Source organism: Ranitomeya imitator, chromosome 1 (genome assembly GCF_032444005.1).
Source record: "Ranitomeya imitator isolate aRanImi1 chromosome 1, aRanImi1.pri, whole genome shotgun sequence".
Classification (NCBI taxonomy): Eukaryota; Metazoa; Chordata; class Amphibia; order Anura; family Dendrobatidae; genus Ranitomeya; species Ranitomeya imitator.
In genome coordinates, this window is record NC_091282.1 from 416,819,691 (window position 1) to 416,832,208 (window position 12,518).

Genomic DNA, 12,518 nt, shown 5'->3' on the forward strand with positions numbered 1-12,518 from the left:
TAATACAAGAGAAGATAGTATTCTGCTACAGATGGATCTGGATAAGTTGGAAACTTGGGCTGAAAGGTGGCAGATGAGGTTTAACAATGATAAATGTAAGGTTATACACATAGGAAGAAGGAATCAATGTCACCATTACACACTGAATGGGAAACCACTGGGTAAATCTGACAGGGAGAAGGACTTGGGGATCCTAGTTAATGATAAACTTACCTGGAGCAGCCAGTGCCAGGCAGCAGCTGCCAAGGCAAACAGGATCATGGGGTGCATTAAAAGAGGTCTGGATACACATGATGAGAGCATTATACTGCCTCTGTACAAATCCCTAGTTAGACCGCACATGGAGTACTGTGTCCAGTTTTGGGCACCGGTGCTCAGGAAGGATATAATGGAACTAGAGAGAGTACAAAGGAGGGCAACAAAATTAATAAAGAGGATGGGAGAACTACAATACCCAGATAGATTAGCGAAATTAGGATTATTTAGTCTAGAAAAAAGACGACTGAGGGGCGATCTAATAACCATGTATAAGTATATAAGGGGACAATACAAATATCTCGCTGAGGATCTGTTTATACCAAGGAAGGTGACGGGCACAAGGGGGCATTCTTTGCGTCTGGAGGAGAGAAGGTTTTTCCACCAACATAGAAGAGGATTCCTTACTGTTAGGGCAGTGAGAATCTGGAATTGCTTGCCTGAGGAGGTGGTGATGGCGAACTCAGTCGAGGGGTTCAAGAGAGGCCTGGATGTCTTCCTGGAGCAGAACAATATTGTATCATACAATTAGGTTCTGTAGAAGGACGTAGATCTGGGGATTTATTATGATGGAATATAGGCTGAACTGGATGGACAAATGTCTTTTTTCGGCCTTACTAACTATGTTACTATGTTACTATGTATATCTATAACACTTAAAGTATGAACACCTCCTGAGTTCACTGTGTAACAGTGCCTGTTATTTGCTTTGGGTCAACTAATATGCTTTAATATAAAGTTGATACGTGCTAAATTCAAATAGGCATGAAACATTACTTTCTGTTTTATGAATGTGACATATTGTTTCTTAGCAGCACTATTTGTGTATTTATTTTAATGGACGTTGATACAGGATGCACAGTGTTCTGTCAAGGGCTTTGTTCTTTTAGGAAATCAAAAGTCCTTGAAGAACTCAAAGGAATTAATAAGGAAACTCTCTGACAACACCCATCTGGAAAACAATGTTTCCAGCATTTACCAGTGACTTCCACAAGAGGGGGGACGTGATCAAATTCCAATCATTTATTTGTGGTTTGAAGAAGGGCTAAAATTACTGGAGAAGTATGATGCTTTTACACTGTGTTCCTTGCTACCATGGTTTTCCTTCATATTAGAATATAGGCAACAGTTTACTACTATACTCATCATCTGCTGCTAGTTACATTATTAAACATTTGCATTAAAATGACAAACATAAGGAGACAATGCAGCAGTGAAGTCTACATAATGGTTAGGTGCGGAGTAAACCAGTGGGTGGAATGAGAGTGTTCTGGGTCTCCAAGCTCACTCACATATACCTTACCAATCACTATAGTTACAGTTGCAAAATTATTTCACACCCCATTCCAAATTAGGCTTATGGGCAACATTTACAAGCTTTTGGCTTTTTTTTTTTTTAACCCCTCTGTGACCTTAGACGTACTATCCCGTCGAGGTGCCCTGGGCTTATCTGACCCTGGACGGGATAGTACGTCATAGCCGATCGGCCGCGCTCACGGGGGGAGCGCGGCCGATCGCGGCCGGGTGTCAGCTGCTTATCGCAGCTGACATCCGGCACTATGTGCCAGGAGCGGTCACGGACCGCCCCCGGCACATTAACCCCTGGCACACCGCGATCAAAGATGATCGCGATGTGCCGGCGGTGCAGGGAAGCACCGCGCAGGGAGGGGGCTCCCTGCGGGCTTCCCTGAGCCCCCCGCAGCAACGCGATGTGATCGCGTTGCTGCGAGGGTCTCCTCACCTCCCTCCCTGCTCGAGCCCCGGATCCAAGATGGCCGCGGATCCGGGTCCTGCAGGGAGGGAGGTGGCTTCACAGAGCCTGCTTAGAGCAGGCACTGTGAAGGCTGCAGCGCTGCATGTCAGATCAGTGATCTGACAGAGTGCTGTGCAAACTGTCAGATCACTGATCTGTGATGTCCCCCCCTGGGACAAAGTAAAAAAGTAAAAAAAAATTTTTCCAAATGTGTAAAAAAAATAAAAAAAAATATTCCAAAATAATGAAAAAAAAAAAAAAATATTATTCCCATAAATACATTTCTTCATCTAAATAAAAAAAAAAAACCAATAAAAGTACACATATTTAGTATCGCCGCGTCCGTAACGACCCGACCTATAAAACTGTCCCACTAGTTAACCCCTTCAGTAAACACCGTAAGAAAAAAAAAAAAAAAACGAGGCAAAAAACAACGCTTTATTATCATACCGCCGAACAAAAAGTGGAATAACACGCGATCAAAAGGACAGATATAAATAACCATGGTACCGCTGAAAGCGTCATATTGTCCCGCAAAAAAAGAGCCGCCATACAGCATCATCAGCAAAAAAATAAAAAAGTTATAGTCCTGAGAATAAAGCGATGCAAAAATAATTATTTTTTCTGTAAAATAGTTTTTATCGTATAAAAGCACCAAACCATAAAAAAAGATATAAATGAGGTATCGCTGTAATCGTACTGACCCGAAGAATAAAACTGATTTATCAATTTTACCAAACGCGGAACGGTATAAACGCCTCCCCCAATAGAAATTCATGAATAGCTGGCTTTTGGTCATTCTTCCTCACAAAAATCGGAATAAAAAGCGATAAAAAAATGTCACGTGCCCAAAAATGTTTTCAATAAAAACGTCAACTCGTCCCGCAAAAAACAAGACCTCACATGACTCTGTGGACCAAAATATGGAAAAATTATAGCTCTCAAAATGTGGTATTGCAAAAAATATTTTTTGCAATAAAAAGGGTCTTTCAGTGTGTGACGGCTGCCAATCATAAAAATCCGCTAAAAAACTCGCTATAAAAGTAAATCAAACCCCCCTTCATCACCCCCTTAGTTAGGGAAAAATAAAAAAAAATGTATTTATTTCCATTTTCCCATTAGGGCTAGGGTTAGGGCTAGGGTTAGGGCTAGGGCTAGGGTTAGGGCTAGGGTTAGGGCTAGGGTTAGGGCTAGGGTTAGGGCTAGGGCTAGGGTTAGGGTTAGGGCTAGGGTTAGGGCTAGGGTTAGGGCTAGGGTTAGGGCTAGGGTTAGGGTTAGGGCTAGGGTTAGGGCTAGGGTTAGGGCTAGGGTTAGGGTTAGGGTTGGGGCTACAGTTAGGGTTGGGGCTAAAGTTAGGGTTAGGGTTTAGATTACATTTACAGTTGGGAATAGGGTTGGGATTAGGGTTAGGGGTGTGTCAGGGTTAGAGGTGTGGTTAGGGTTACCGTTGGAATTAGGGTTAGGGGTGTGTTTAGATTAGGGTTTCAGTTATAATTGGGGGGTTTCCACTGTTTCGGCACATCAGGGGCTCTCCAAACACGACATGGCGTCCGATCTCAATTCCAGCCAATTCTGCGTTGAAAAAGTAAAACAGTGCTCCTTCCCTTCCGAGCTCTCCTGTGTGCCCAAACAGGGGTTTACCCCAACATATGGGGTATCAGCGTACTCAGGACAAATTGGACAACAACTTTTGTGGACCAATTTCTCCTGTTACCCTTGGGAAAATACAAAACTGGGGGCTAAAAAATAATTTTTGTGGGAAAACAAAAAGATTTTTTATTTTCACGGCTCTGCGTTATAAACTGTAGTGAAACACTTGGGGGTTCAAAGTTCTCACAACACATCTAGATAAGTTCATTGAGGGGTCTAGTTTCCAATATGGGGTCACTTGTGGGGGGTTTCTACTGTTTAGGTACATTAGGGGCTCTGCAAACGCAATGTGACGCCTGCAGACCAATCCATCTAAGTCTGCATTCCAAATGATGCTCCTTCCCTTCCGAGCCCTCCCATGCGCCCAAACGGTGGTTCCCCCCCACATATCGGGTATCAGCGTACTCAGGACAAATTGGACAACAACATTTAGGGTCCAATTTCTCCTGCTAACCTTGGAAAAATACAAAACTGGGGGCTAAAATATAATTTTTGTGGAAAAAAAAATATTTTTTATTTGCATGGCTCTGCGTTATAAACTGTAGTGAAATACTTGGGGGTTCAAAGCTCTCACAACACATCAAGATGAGTTCCTTAGGGGGTCTACTTTCCAAAATGGTGTCACTTGTGGGGGGTTTCTACTGTTTAGGTACATTAGGGGCTCTGCAAACGCAATGTGACGCCTGCAGACCATTCCATCTAAGTCTGCATTCCAAATGGCGCTCCTTCCCTTCCGAACCCTCCCATGCGCCCAAACGGTGGTTCCCCCCCACATATGGGGTATCAGCGTACTCAGGACAAATTGGACAACAACTTTTGGGGTCCAATTTCTCCTGTTACCCTAGGGAAAATACAAAACTGGGGGCTAAAAAATAATTTTTGTGGGAAAAAAATTTTGTTTTATTTTTATGGCTCTGCATTATAAACTTCTGTGAAGCCCTTGGTGGGTCAAAGTGCTCACCACACATCCAGATAAGTTCCTTAGGGGGTCTACTTTCCAAAATGGTGTCACTTGTGGGGGGTTTCAATGTTTAGGCACATCAGTGGCTCTCCAAACGCAACATGGCGTCCCATCTCAATTCCTGTCAATTTTGCATTGAAAAGTCAAACTGCGCTCCTTCCCTTCCGAGCTCTCCCATGCGCCCAAACAGTGGTTTACTGCCACATATGGGGTATCAGCGTACTCAGGACAAATTGGACAACAACTTTTGAGGTCCAATTTCTTCTCTTACCCTTGGAAAAATAAAAAATTGGGGGCAAAAATATAATTTTTGTGAAAAAATATGATTTTTTATTTTTACGGTTCTGCATTATAAACTTCTGTGAAGCACTTGGTGGGTCAAAGTGCTCACCACACATCCAGATAAGTTCCTTAGGGGGTCTACTTTCCAAAATGGTGTCACTTGTGGGGGGTTTCAATGTTTAGGCACATCAGTGCCTCTCCAAACGCAACATGGCGTCCCATCTCAATTCCTGTCAATTTTGCATTGAAAAGTCAAATAGCGCTCCTTCCCTTCCGAGCTCTCCCATGCGCCCAAACAGTGGTTTACTGCCACATATGGGGTATCAGCGTACTCAGGACAAATTGGACAACAACTTTTTGGGTCCAATTTCTCCTGTTACCCTTGGTAAAATAAAACAAATTGGAGCTGAAGTAAATTTTTTGTGTAAAAAAGTTAAATGTTCATTTTTATTTAAACATTCCAAAAATTCCTATTAAACACCTGAAGGGTTAATAAACTTCTTGAATGTGGTTTTGAGCACCTTGAGGGGTGCAGTTTTTAGAATGGTGTCACACTTGTGCATTTTCTATCATATAGACCCCTCAAAATGACTTCAAATGAGACGTGGTCCCTAAAAAAAAATGGTGTTGTAAAAATGAGAAATTGCTGGTCGACTTTTAACCCTTATAACTCCCTAACAAAAAAAAAAATTGGTTCCAAAATTATGCTGATGTAAAGGAGACATGTGGGAAATGTTACTTATTAAGTATTTTGTGTGACATATCTCTGTGATTTAATTGCATAAAAATTCAAAGTTTGAAAATTGCGAAATTTTCAAAATTTTCGCCAAATTTCCGTTTTTTTCACAAATAAACGCAGGTACTATCAAAGAAATTTTACCACTATCATGAAGTACAATATGTCACGAGAAAACAATGTCAGAATCACCAGGATCCGTTGAAGCGTTTCGGAGTTATAACCTCATAAAGGGACAGTGGTCAGAATTGTAAAAATTGGCCCGGTCATTAACGTGCAAACCACCCTTGGGGGTAAAGGGGTTAATAAACCAATCAAGCAAGAACAATTTAAATAAATCAGCACAACTAATATAACCAGTGGTTTCTCAAAGTTCAACACATAATTACAGTTTCATGACTACTGCACGCTCAGAATTATTTAATCCTTTCATGACAAGCAGTTTTAGTACTTAAATAAAAAAAATAGGCAGGAAGCTATATGCCATAAAATTACATGAATATGTTTATTGATACAATATTAAAAGATTCAACGTAAAAACCAGTTAGTATGGGGACAGCAATATGCAAAACAACAGCCAAAAAAAGGTACACAAATTACAGGTGAATCATCACCTTTACACCTTTAAGAATGGAGCTTTTATTAGAATTAAAGTGAAGATTAAATATGTATAAATTTGTGGAGCAATGAAGCTTTCAAAATTTTTTATATATCATACATAGTGAAGTAGTCAAAATATAGCAAACCCCATAACAGTGTTTGTAATATCCTTAGATATATTATATTATCAATCCCTATAGCAGTAACTGCCTCCACATGATTCAGCCACAGAAAAAGTATGAAAAAGTTTTCAATAAGTGCCTAATTATGATATATGCAGCAAAAAAAAATCCATAAAAGGGGGCATGATAGTAAGGAACAGGGATAGGAAACCTTAAGGATGGAAGTAAAGATAGTAAGTACTGTACCTTTAAATGACTGTGGCATCCCTGATGCGCGTTTCGCGTTTAAGCTTTTTCCAAGGGAGTGTGCATCATGCTCCACAAATTTTGCTTCCCAAATTTATACATATTTATTCTTCACTTTAATTCTAATAACAGCTCCATTCTCAAAGGTGATGATTCACCTGTAATTTGTGTACTTTTTTTGGCTGTTTTTTTGCATATTGCTGTCCCCATACTAACTGGTTTTACGTTGAATCTTTTAATATTGTATCAATAAAAATTTTCATGTAATTTTATGGCATATAGCTTCCCATCTATTTTTTGGATTTATGTAATGTTTGGAAGTGCCATGGATCTAGGCATGGTATATATTCTTTGAGGTCAGTTTAAGTACTTAGTAGAGCCCCTTTGGCTGTTATGACCTGCTGCAAAAGTGATACAAAGCCAGACACCAACTTCTGACAATGATCTGGAGAAATCTTAACTCATTCCTCATGCACAATGCTTCCTAGTTCACTAATTGTGATGTCCCTTGGGGACGAGTACCTAGAGTGGACCCTATGGACCGTGGAACAGACCCACCCCTGGGTGAGCTGACCTAGTGAAGGCCTACCCCTATACAGGGACCGTCAGGGGCAAGCCCAGAGGTCACTAGACCACAGTAGCAGATACCAAGAGGGGCGGCTCAGACAGTAAGTGGGTCGAGAAATAGGGAGAAACAGTGAAAGGACGGTGGACAGTAGTACAGGAACCGGTGAGGTAGGACTAGGAGCAGCAGACACTGGAGGTGGACATCTGAACAGGACTGCTGGAGCACTGAGGAGGGAGGTAACTGTAGATAGAGAATGTTAGACGGAAGAGGAATATGGGACCAGGGCAGCGCACAATGTAACAAAAGTGCAGGGTACTGGCAAGAGGGCACACGGGGTACGAGCGTGCTGAGCGATGTACAGGGCAGCATACAGAGCACAAGCATGCAGGGCACGGAGCACGCGCAATCAAGTACCAGCCTGTAACACTAGCGGAAGGCTATATGACAACCAGGCACCTCCCGGAGGAGGAGGCCACCTTAAATATTGTACGCCTTATCCGGATTGGCTGTAGGGGATTTCCGGGTCCAGGCATCCGAGGGCAAAAGGAACTGCAGAGGTGCGCATGCACCCTCTAAGGATCCCAGGGCGCAGGCGCAGATGCCGGAATCTTCCTGCAGAGCGAGAGACCGGAAGTCGAGGAGGAGCACAGGGGGGCCCGAGTGAGGACAGCGCACCAGGACCCAGAAGCAGAGCCGCGGGGCCGAGTGAGGACAGCACGCCAGGACCTGAAAGCAGAGCCGGAGGCTCCATCACTAACTGGGAGTGCAGACACAGCAGCAATAATAATACCCCCCCTCCTTACAGCTCCTCCTACTCCGACTGGAGAGAAACTTGTTCAGAACACAAGGTGCATTGATGTTTTCTAAGGGCTCCCACGATCTCTCCTCAGGACCAAAACCCTTCCAGTGAATCAAGAAAAAAGTTCTCACACAAACCTTTTTCGTGGCTAAAATATCTCTCACCTCAAATATGTTATCGGCACTGACAGGTTGAGGAGAAGCACTGGATGAAGGATGGAAGCGGTTAAAGATTGTGGGTTTGAGCAGAGACACATGGAAATTGTTGGGAATACGGAGCGAGGCAGGCAATCTCAGCTTGTAGGCAACATCGTTGACTTACCCGAATCTCAAAGGGACCAATGTAGCGTGGACATAATTTATAAGATGGTATCTTGAGTCTGATGTACCTTGAGGAAAGCCACACTTTGTCGCCAGGCTTAAAAGGAGGAGAATCTAGGCGCCTCTTGTCGTCATGTCTTTTCATCCTTCCATAGGCTTTATTGAGCGCCTCTTTAACATCCTTCCAGATCATGGAAAATCTCAGAGTCAGCAAGTCAGCTGCTGGTACCCCCAAGGCTGGTGACACTGGAAGAGGCATACCTGGATGTTGTCTACAGACGATGAAGAAAGGGATCTTGGCAGAGGACTCGCTGGAGTGATTATTGTAAGCAAACTCAGCCCAAGGGAGCAGACTGACCCAATCATTTTGATGAGCGTTGGTGAAGGGTCGAAGATAGATGCCAGGATCTGACTAGTCTGCTCTGCCTGACCGTTGGTCTGGGGGTGGTAAGCTGAGGAGAAGTCCAGAGACACCTACAAGAGTTTGCACAGAGCCCTCCAAAAGCGATGTATGTCCCCAGAGTAACACCCTCTTTCTGCCACCCTCCGTTACAAAGGTTTTACCCAGTGGTGGACAGGTCATCTTTAAAGGAGCCACAGTAATGATCTTGGAAGGATCCATGATATGCGCCGGTTCCTCCTCTATGTCCCCAGGCTGAAATGACCTAGACAGCGTGTCTGCTTTAACATTACTGTTGCCCGGCCGAAAGCATAGCTCGAACTCGAAACGGGCGAAAAACAGGGACCATCTGGCCTGTTGAGGATTAAATCTTTGCGCGGATCAGAGATAGGCCAGATACTTATGGTCGATGAAAATCACAAATGGATGCACGGCTCTTTCCAGAAGATACCTCCACTCCTCTAGAGCCAGTTTTATGGCCAACAATTCCCAATCTCCAATGGTATAATTGAGTTCAGATGCAGAAAACACTTTAGAGAAGAAGCCATAAAGAACCAACTTGCCCCCAGAGGTCCTCTGAGAGAGCACCTCTCCGACACCTGTGGAAGACGTGTCCACCTCTAGAATGAATGGTTTGTTAGCCTCAGGACGATGCAGTACAGGAGCAGTGGAAAAGGACTGCTTCAGGAGTACGAAGGCATTCTCTGCTTCCGAAGTCCGTATCTTCAAGCTGGTACCTTTATGGGTGAGAGACGAGAGAGGCTGGATCACAGAGGAAAAAAGAGGTATGAACTGCCTGTAATAATTGGCAAATCCAAGAAACCGCTGAATGGCTTTTACCTCGCAGGATCACGGCCAGTTGAGAATGGCAGTCACCTTTTCAGGATCCATCTTTAGGTCTGAATCCACGATAATGCATCCTAGAAAAGGCAAAGAAGTTTGCTCGAAGAGACATTTCTCAAGCTTGACAAAAAGATGATTCTCTCTCAGACACTGCAGGACCAGATGAACACTTCCTCTGTGGGTCGGTAGATCTGCCGAAAAGACTAGGATGTCATCCAGGTACACCACTACACAGGAGTATAGGAGGTCTCGGAATATATCATTGACAAATTCTTGAAACACTGCAGGGGAATTGCAGAGACCAAACGGCATGACCAAATATTCATAATGCCCATCCCGGGTGTTAAAGGCGGTCTTCCACTCATCCTCAGAGCGAATACGGTTCAGGTTGTAGGCACCCGCAGGTCGAGTTTAGTGAAAATTTGTGCCCCCCTAAGTCGGTCAAAGAGCTCTGGGATGAGAGGTAGTGAGTACCTGTTCTTGACTGTGATGTTATTCAGACCCGTGTAGTCTATGCAAGGACAAAGAAAGCCATCTTTCTTTTTAAGAAGAAAGATCTCACTCCTGTGGGGGAGGAAGATTTCCTAATGAATCCTTTGGCCAAATTCTCCTGGACATAATCAGACATGGCCTGAGTCTCCACAGGGGACAATGGGTAGATCCTACCCCTAGGCGGCGAGGAACCAGGAACGAGCTCAATTGGCCAATTGTAGGGACGATGCGTTTGAAGGTTCTTGACCTCTTTCTTATTAAAGACATCTACAAAGAACCAATAGAGATAATCCAGAGGGAACTGAGGTAGACTGTGGAGAGACGACTGGACGAACAGACTGTAGGCACCGTTTCTGGCAACTGGGTCCCCAACGGAGCACGTCTCCCGAGCGCCAGTCAAGGGTAGGCTCATGTGCCCTGTGCCAAGGTGACCCGAGTAACAGAGCATGGGAGAGGTTCGGCAGTACGTACAAGGCAATCCTTTCACAATGTAGAGCCCCAATCCATAGTTCTACCTCTTCAGTTACCATGGTGATGGCCTCTTGCAAAGGTCTCCCATCCACAGATGCAATCAGACGTGGACTGTCCAGGGTGAGAACTGGAATTCGAAGCCTCCGAACCGCCTCAAGACTGATAAAACTGCCCGCCGCACCCGAATCCACATAGGCGACGTCAGAAAAGTGTCTCTGATTGATAAATAATAGGACAGACGGGGTCAGGGGTAGAGAGGAATCAGGAACACCTAGGGAGGCCTCTCTTACCTGTCCTAGCCGGAGGAGTTTCCCGACCTCTTTACAGCGCTACTCCACCATCTTGATCTGATCCACTTGCATTGATTCGGGTGCGGATGCAGAAGGGTACACCGAAGATCGCGGACTAGCAGACCTGCGGACTGGAGGCGTGGAATGAATAGATCTCCTTTCTCTAGCTGATTCGCGGGATCGTTCCTGGAAACGCAGGTCGATGCGTGTGGCCAGGGAGATTAGATCCTCTAGGGAGGTTGGGGTATCCCATCCTGCGAGCTTATCCTTTATCCGGCCCGACAGTCCACGCCTGAAAGTGCCGAGTAGAGCCTCATTATTCAATCCCAATTCGGAGGCCAGGGTGCGAAAGCGAATGGCATATTGGCCTACCAATGGGGAGCCCTGATGAAGGTTGAAGAGAGGCTCAGTCGTAGAGGCCAACGACTCAGGTTCATCGAAAACCCTGCGAAAGGTCTCCAGGAAGCCCGCCAACTGGGAGACTTTGTGATCATTTCGCTCCCACAGGGGATTGACCCAAGCCAAAGCCTCCCCCTCTAGGTGGGACACTATAAAAGCCACTTTTGCCCGGTTGGTGGGATATTGCAGGGGAAGAAGCTCAAAGTGGAGGCGGCACTGGTTCAGGAACCCCCTGCAAAATTTGGGACCCCCCTAAACCTGGGAGGCTTCCCGAGATGAGGCGGCGGGTGAGGCAGGGGAACCGTGCTGGGGTCTTGGGAAACTACTTGAGCAGAGGATGCGGCAGCAGACTGCAAGTTATACAGACGGTCATCTACAGAATCCACATAGTTCAGCCTGCGAGTCTCGCTGCTGAGAAAGCTCCTGCTGGAGGCCTGCAACCTGGGTCGCATTTACCGGATCGGCAGCCTGTGATGAAGTCAGGCGAGACCCCATAAATGTCATAATGCGCTGCTGATTATCGCGTAAGTGAGCCAGTTCCTTCTGGGTCCATGGCCTTGTTGTACTGTGACGCCACTTGGGGACGAGTACCTAGAGTGTACTCTCTGGACCATGGAAGAGACCTACCCTTGGGTGATTTTATTTGGACGTTTATTTGGACTCTATATATATATTGCACTACTGGTATTTTATATACGTAGGATTCTGTTACTTATCTATAACCCTTTAGAGGTATGAGACTATTCAATTAATGTATATACTATCAATATATTTTTGTAAATAATCTTTTGGTCTCTGGATATTTATCAGCACATATCTATAATATAACGTTGGGAGCGTCACTCTGTCCGAAGCCTTTATAGACTGCGCAAGCGCAAGCGCCGGATCAGGCCCCCCAGCGCTGGATCAGGGCCAGGTGAATATAGCAAGTGTCGGGGGCCTTAGCGAGCGGCGACTCCGGCACCTGACCCCCACAGCGCGCCGGTGTCCCCGCCTGCTCAGGCCCACCAGCACTCGGCGCCCAGCGACGATAGGCGAGTATGGTATTTTTTTTTTTATATATCGCAGCAGCATACGGGGCATATAATACCATAGAGCATCTTATGGGGCCATCAACCATAATAGAGCAGTGTACGGTGGCATATAATACCATGGAGCATCTTATGGGGGCCATCAACCATAATGGAGCAGTGTATGGGGGCATATAATACCATGGAGCATCTTATGGGGCCATCAACCATAATGGAGCAGTGTACGGGGGCATATAATACCATGGAGCATCTTATGGGGCCATCAACCATAATGGAGCAGTGTACGGGGGCATATAATAC